Below are 8,059 nucleotides of genomic sequence, written 5' to 3'. Positions count from 1 at the left end.
TTTGTTAATGAGGTTCCAAGCAAATTTTGTCCTTAATGGACTTATTTTGAAAGCAGCTAAATGAAGGCCACAGTCTCCCCTATTATTTGTTTTACAAAAAACCTCCCAAGAAACATAATGAAGTCCATGGTTACCACTTTATTCATGCCAAATAAAGTTCCTGCACATTTTTTCAAACTCCTTCAATAGACCCATATGAACCAATGAATGAGTGGAAAGAAATAAAGGAAGAGTGAGGTAAACCGATTTAAACAAAACCATCGTTCCAGCTAGAGAAATAAATCTATTCCCCAAGCATTTAATTTACTTAAATATTTCACCATCAAATTATGAAAAATAGAAGTAACAAGCCTCTTTAATGTAAACTTCACTCCAAGATAGTCCATCTCCTCCACCATTTTGTAACCCAACAAGTTTGAAATAACTTTCCTTTTCCTTCTGTTGATTTATTTACCAAACAAAATAGATGATTTTTGGTTATTGACTCTTTGCCCTGACAAATTGCAATAATCCAAGAGAATTTTCTTCACCTTCTTTACCCTTTTCTTGTTTTCTTCTGAAATATCAATATATCATTTGTATATAATAAATGGGAAACTTTATGTGCATTTAGAGCAATTTTGATCCCAATATTCCTACCTTTTTGAAAAAAATGCTTTTGAAAGAAGTTGAGAGCACTTAATAAATAGAAAGGGTTATAATGGACACCCTTGCCAAAATCACTCTTAGCTTCTATCCAATTGGAATTTTTTCTAATGATCAAAATATAGAAGTTCTACCACACATTCCATCAAAAGGTTAGAAAATTTTTTTGGAAAACCAAAGTACTCAAATACTTGTTTTAAAGTTGACCAACTCATACTATCATAAGCTTGCTCCATATCGATCTTGATTGCTAAAAGGCCTTTATTCGTTTTTAAAAATCTAAATTTATTGAACAACTCTTGAGCCAAAAAATGTGATAAAAAATTGAACGTCCTCTAATAAGTGCCACTTTATCTTCAGAAATAATCTTTGGAATGATTACCATTAATCTGTTCAAATAAAATTTACAAACAATCTTGTATATATATTTACAAAGACTAACACTATAGGAAAAACGTGCATTACCAACGGACCAAATTCATCGGAAAATGTCCAAAATCCATCGGAAATTAGAATTTTTGGCGGATTTCTGACGAATTTGTTTTCGACGCAAAGACGCGCGTCAGAAAAATGTTACCGACAAAAAAAAAATCTATCAGAAAATATTTCTAGCGAATTTCCAACGAAAAATTGTCACAAATTGTATGACGGCAAGATATGCTCCACTGGAAAAATAAGAAAATGAAAAAAAAATTAACCCCACCCCCCCCCCCCCCTATTATTTGTTTTACAAAAAATCTCCCAAGAAACATAATGAAGTCCATGGTTTCAACTTTATTCATGCCAAATAAAGTTCATGCACATTTTGTCAAACTCATTTAATAGTCCCATATGAACCAATGAATGAGTGGAAAGAAATAAAGGAAGAGCGAGGAAAACCAATTTAAATAGAACCATCCTTCTAGCAAGAGAAATAAATCTATTCCCCAAGCATTTAATCTACTTAAAGATTTCTCCATCAAATTCTGAAAAATAGAAGTAACAAGCCTCTTTAATGTAAACTTCACTCCAAGATATTCCATCTCCTCCACCACTTTGTAACCCAACAAGTTTGAAATAACTTTCCCTTTCCTTCTGTTGATTTATATACCAAACAAAATAGATGATTTTTGGTTATTGACTCTTTGACCTGACCAATTGCAATAATCTAAGAGAATTTTCTTCACCTTCTTTATCCTTTTCTTGTTTGCTTCCAAAAATATCAATATAATAAATGGTAAACTTTATGTGCATTTAGAGCAATTTTAATTCCAATATTCCTACCTTTTTGAAAGAATGCATTTGAAAGAAGATGAGAAAACTTAATAAATAAAAATGGTGATAATGGACACCCTTGCCAAAAACCGCTCTTAGCTTCTGTCCAATTGGAATTTCTTGGAATGATCAAAATATAGAACTTAGGATCTACCACACATTCCATCAAAAGGTTAGAAAATTTTGTTGGAAAACCAATGTACTCCAATACTTATTTTAAAGTTGACCAGCTCATATTATCATAAGCTTGCTCCATATCGATCCTGATTGCAAAAAGGCCTTTATTCATTTTTAAAAATCTAAATTTATTGAATAAATCTTGGGCCAAAAGAATGTGATAAAAAATTTAACGTCCTCTAATAAGTGCCACTTGGTCTTCAAAAATAATCTTTGGAATGATTACCATTAATCTGCTCAACTGTAATTTAGCAACAATCTTGTATATATATTTACAAAGACAAACACTACAGGAAAAATACGCATTACCGGTTGACCAAATTTGCCGGTAAATGCTCAAATTCCATTAGAAATTAGAATTTTGGCGGATTTCCGATGAATTTGTTTTTGACGCTAAGATACGCGTCAAAAAAATATTACTAACAAAAAAAATCTATCAAAAGATATTTCCGACAAATTTTTAGCAGAAAAAATGTCAGAAATATATCCGGTGAATATGCTCCACCAGAAAAATAAGAAAATGAAAAAAAAATTGAACCCACCACCCCCGCTCAACTGCCCACTGCCCCGCCCGCATCCTGCCCAACCCAACTCCCCCAGCAGGCCCACTCCTATAGACCCGAGTGACAGACCCAGTTCAAACCAGCGAGCCTAGCCAGCTCAAACTTGTGACACGGAGCTGACCCGCATATGACCCTCCCCCAAGCATGCTCCAGGCAGGATTCAAACTCTATTTGCCCTCGTACGTGCGCGGCAAACCACCCTTACCACCATGCCAAGGTTGCAAAACTGTTAAAAAGAATGAGTTTTTTTTATTTAAATTGTAAGGGCAGAATATTAAAATTTTAATAACTAATATATTTTAAAAATTAGCTAAATAAAATATAAACTTAATGAAATATTAAATAATTATAATAGTTTATTAAAGCTTGATGAAAAACTTCTCTTGGGAGTTTGGGAAAATTTTTTCAATGCATTGAATATGAAAGACTTCCTACATTCTGCTTTAATTGTGGGAAGGTAGGACACTTGAAAGAGAACTGCCTTGAAAGAGTTGCTCCTATTCAATCTCAAGCTATCAGTGAAAATCAGAAGGAAAATGTAAGTTATGTTGTAGAAACTGACAAAAGAAAATCTCATGGAGATGGTGATGATGCTAGAGATGGCCATGGACCTTGGGTCCATGTGAATAATGGGAGGAAGAATTTAAAAAAGCCAGATTTTAAACTATTGGAAAATCAAATCAATAAGAGGAATGCTGTGAAGAATCCTGGAGATCAGGTTTTCATTGCTGCTGTAAGGAATGCTGAACTGCTAAAGAATAAAATAATTGTTGTTGGGAATCTTGAGATAGTTGTTGTGATGAAAGGAAAGTCTGCTGAAGTAGAAAGGCCCAAAGAAGCTGGAAGGTATCTTCCATCTATGAAAGGAACCCAGATAGATGTGGATCAATCCAGAAAAGGAGAAAAGAACATTGAATCAAATGTAAATTCAATCAATTTGGAAGATCATTCCAATATTCCTTCAGGTATGACTTCGTCTGGTGATCTGAATGATGGAATGTACTGCAAACAAGATGATATTTGCTTCTCTGATAATAAATATGAATTTTTAAATAATTTGACCGAGGAAGGTGAGATGGTTATTGAATATCCTGTGAAGATCACTGAGCAGGAAAAAGGAGGTGAGACAGTTTCAAAGTATGGTAAAAATATGAATTCTGGAGGGAAATGTAAGGAAGATGGAAATAATGTTTCTAAAAAGAAAGGTGCAAAGCAATTGAAGAGCTTGGGTCCAATTAGATCAGAATCTAGAAATAGAAGAATGGAAGGAGATTCAAGGGAGAAGGTGGGGAAATCTTCCCCTCTCACCCAAAAATGACTTCAATAGTGTTTTGGAATTATAGAGGAGCCAAGAAAAAAAAGGCTTCTCTATATCTCAAGGAGGTGGTGAAAGAATATGAGGTATTGTTCATGGGTCTTTTGGAATCTAAGTTGACTAGTATTGATAGCAACGATCTCAACTCTTTGATTGGTTCTGGTTGGGATCACTTTCATGTCCCTTCGGAAGGATTGTCTGGAGGTATTGTGGTAAGTTGGAGAAGCAGTTTGGCATCTTTCACTGTTCTAGAATTCTCTTCCCAATATATCATTGGAGATTTGGAAGTGGCTAACAAAAGAAAATGGAGAATTGCTACTATATATGGCAACAAAGATTTTTACAGAAGAATATATCTTTGGGAAAGGTTGGAAGCTTATGTTAATGTTTATTTTCATATGGTCATAGATGAGGACTTCAATCATATACTTACCAAGGGGGGCAAAAGGGGTGGAAGAAGATTCACCTTTTCTTTGGGTCCTAAAGAGATGAAGATCTTTCTCACTTGCAATGAACTTCATGAGGTAAATTATGTTGGACCGAATTTTATTTGGTCTAATAACCAATCGAGCAATGACCAGATCCTAGAAAGGCTAGACATATGCTTTGTGAATTCTTGGGCCATTAATTCTACTCATGGGTTAGTGGTAAAACAACTTCCAAGAATAGCTTCAGATCACTGCCCCATTATGTTGAATATTTTTGGAATTCAAAATTCAACTAAAAGAACTATTAAATTTGAAGAAATTTGGTCTTCATATCCAGCTTCGGCAGCTGTGGTGAGGAAGGCTTGGGACATGAAAACTAGAGGGAGCTCAGCTCAAGTACTCAATCAGAAAATGAAGAGGGATTTGAAGTCTCTATTCTTTTGGAGTAGAGCAAAGTTGAAGGACTTGAATCAACAAAAAGAAAGGTTAAAGCAAGAAATTTTACAATTGCAATTAAAAGAAGTAGAAGATGGACTTCTATCAGTTGAAGACATTTGGTGTTTAAAGACCAAAATCAGTGAGCCTAATTCAACATTATTACGCCTCAACACTTGGTGGAGGCAGCGCTCAAAAGTGAAATGGACGGCTGAAGGTGATAGTAATTCCATATTTTTTCAATCATTTGCTAGTGCTAGAAGGAACTCATATTTTATCTATAGCATAAAAGATGAACATGGAGGTATTGTGGAGGATCAGCATTAGATTGAGAACGTTTTACTAAGATTCTTTAATGGAAAATGGGGAGAAAAAACCTGCTCCGTGGACGGGTGGCCAAAACCGAGAAGAATGCTGGATGAGGAGGACATAACATGCTTGAACAAAAGCTTTTCTGTTGAAGAAGTGGAAAAAGTGATAAAAGAATCTGTGGGATTCATTTCTCTGGGGAATGATGGCATATCATACTAATTTTTCAAAAGCTATTGGTCTATTATGAAAGAGGATATTTGGAATGCTTTGAACCATTTTTTCACATCAGACAATATGTGTGAGAGTTGGAAAGAAACAATCATTGTGCTGATCCCTAAAGTAAGTAATCCTTCAACTCCATCCAATTATAAACCTATAAGTTTGTGCAAAACAATTTACAAGATAGCAGCCAAAGTTTTGTTGAATAGAATGTCTTGCATGATCCCAAAAGTAATCTCTAATGAGCAAGTGGCCTTCCTAAAAGGTAGATCAATTTTAGATAACATTCTTATAGCTCAAGAAATTTATCATAAATTCAGAACTTCTAAATCTTCAATTAGGTTTGTTTCATTCAAAATCGATATGGAGAAAGCATATGACACCAAGGGTTAGTCAGCTCTAAACAAATCTTTGGAGTGCTTTGGATTTCCTGTTTTTTTCTTTAAACTAATCATGGATTATGTTATAAATCCATCTTTTTCATTGATGATTAACGGGAATCAAACTGATGGAATAAAGGCCAAGTGTGGATTTTGGTAGGTATGTCCATTATCATCGTTCCTATTCATTATTTGCGCTCAATTCTTGTCTAATGCTCTCTTGGAAGAGGACTAAATTGGCATAAAAATCAGTACAAATGGCCCAAAGATCTCCCATTTGCTTTATGCAGATGACATAGTAAAATTCTCAGATGCAAAGGTTAAAAGTGTCAAGAAGATCAAAGGTATTTTGAAAGAATTTTGCGGAAGGACTGGACAAAAAATTAATGAAAGCAAGTCTGTTATTTTATTTGGTAAAATGATGAGAAGAAGGGAAAGGAAGGCTATTTCACACATCATGGGATTCAAATCAATCAAAGAATTTTTCTATCTTGGAGTTAAGGTAGCTTTGAGAAGACTAAGGAAGATGGATTTCCAGTTTGTTATTAACAAAGTGCTAAAAATGTTAAATACTTGGGGTACCAAGTTCATCTCATTGGCGAGGAAGATCACACTTGTCTAGACGGTATTGCTCTCATTCCCATCTTTCCATTCTACTCATTCTTTGATTCCAATTAGTACTTTGAATGAGATTGATAAGCTGTGTAGAAATTTTATTTGGAGGAAGATGAATGGAGGTCTAGGACTTCATTATATGAGTTGGAATTGAAAGTTTGTTAGGGATGTTAGGCCCTATGAACTAGTCTCGAGGCTAGCTAAGAGGGGGGGCGGGTGAATTGGTATTTTAAAAAATTCTTTAAATAAAAGAACGAATATCACAAACCAATGTCACCACAAAAAAATAAGTGCGGAAAATTAAAGTGCGAAAGCAGAAAAAAGAAAATAAGGGTTTATAGTGGTTCGGTCAACTAGACCTACGTCCACTCCCCGGAGGCGCCCTCCGAGTATTGCACTACCAACGTGACTCTCCTTTAGCCCCCACAGCTAGGCGGAGAAGCCCTTAAAAAACACCTACTTTTTGCCACCCCTAGCAAGGCAGAGAACCCCACTCATTTTGCTTTCTCCTGAAGCAGGAGAGAACCTCGATTGATCGCTGAAGCTTACCTCTCCCAACCCTTTCAAGTATAAGAGACTCTAGGGAAGAAGAAGTGGAACAATGCTTGGAGCAACCCTTGTGAACTCCCTCACAAGCTCCCCCTCACAAGATCCTCTCTATCTCTCTCCTTTAGGTTTTCTGAAGTAAAGACAACAACCAAGGATATTAAAAAATGTTGAACAATAGCTCTTAAATAGAAGAGCTTCAAAGGTGCTCAATAATTACAAGTTGCCGACTTTATCGTCCAGGACGATAATAATATCGTACTGTACAATCAGTTCAAAATAAAGATGATCGGTCAGAACACCGCTCTGAAAATGAACTAGATGATTCAAAGTTGGCTTGATCGTCCTGGCCGATCTCACGATTATCCCGGACAATCAGTTCAAATCAGAGGAAAATCATCCAAAGCATCGCCCTGAATTCGAGTTGTCTGATCCTGATCGTCCAGAACATCTCCCTGAATTGTTGCTGATCGATATTTATCATCTAGGAGCAACTAAGGGTTTTTTAATAGATCGTCCAGGCCGATCGTGAGATCATCCAGGACGATGTGATCGTATCAATCATCCTTAATTGCTTCCTTGATTCCTGGATCATTTTAGGCATAATTTGTGTAATATCGTCCAGGCCGATCTCTCGATCGTCTGGGACGATTTACAAAAATACAGAATACCTAAATTGATCATGGCGGCTATTTATTTCTATTTTGAGCATATCGTCCTGGCCGATAAATTTATCGTCCAGGACGATCAGTTAATTACGGCTGCTTTAACTAAAAAATCCTGATTAGAATTTCTATTTTGAACTCGATCATCCAGGCCGATATAAATATCGTCCGGGACGATGTGAGTAAAAACATAAATTCTAAATCTCTCAAGTGTGTGTGTATAGGGTTACTTAACATCAGTCACTTCAAACATTTACAATTAACTCAAGAAAGGGAAAAAAGAAAATTACAGACTGACTCAACCCTAATCTTCCCAGTATTGAGCTGGTTCCAATTTTCGTCCGATCTTTGAATCATGAAAATGTCAGTAGTAAAAGGCAGTCGAAATGAAGCAAGAGTGTTTGCTAATCATCAAAACATCATCCATGAAACCGAATTTGCAACAGGAATAATATGTGAAAACCTTTGGAGAATGGTGGCCGTGGGTTGCACTCATGTTCTACCA

Source organism: Dendrobium catenatum, unplaced genomic scaffold (genome assembly GCF_001605985.2).
Source record: "Dendrobium catenatum unplaced genomic scaffold, ASM160598v2 fragScaff_scaffold_992, whole genome shotgun sequence".
Taxonomy (NCBI): Eukaryota; Viridiplantae; Streptophyta; class Magnoliopsida; order Asparagales; family Orchidaceae; genus Dendrobium; species Dendrobium catenatum.
Note: the sequence above shows the minus strand (reverse complement) of the source record.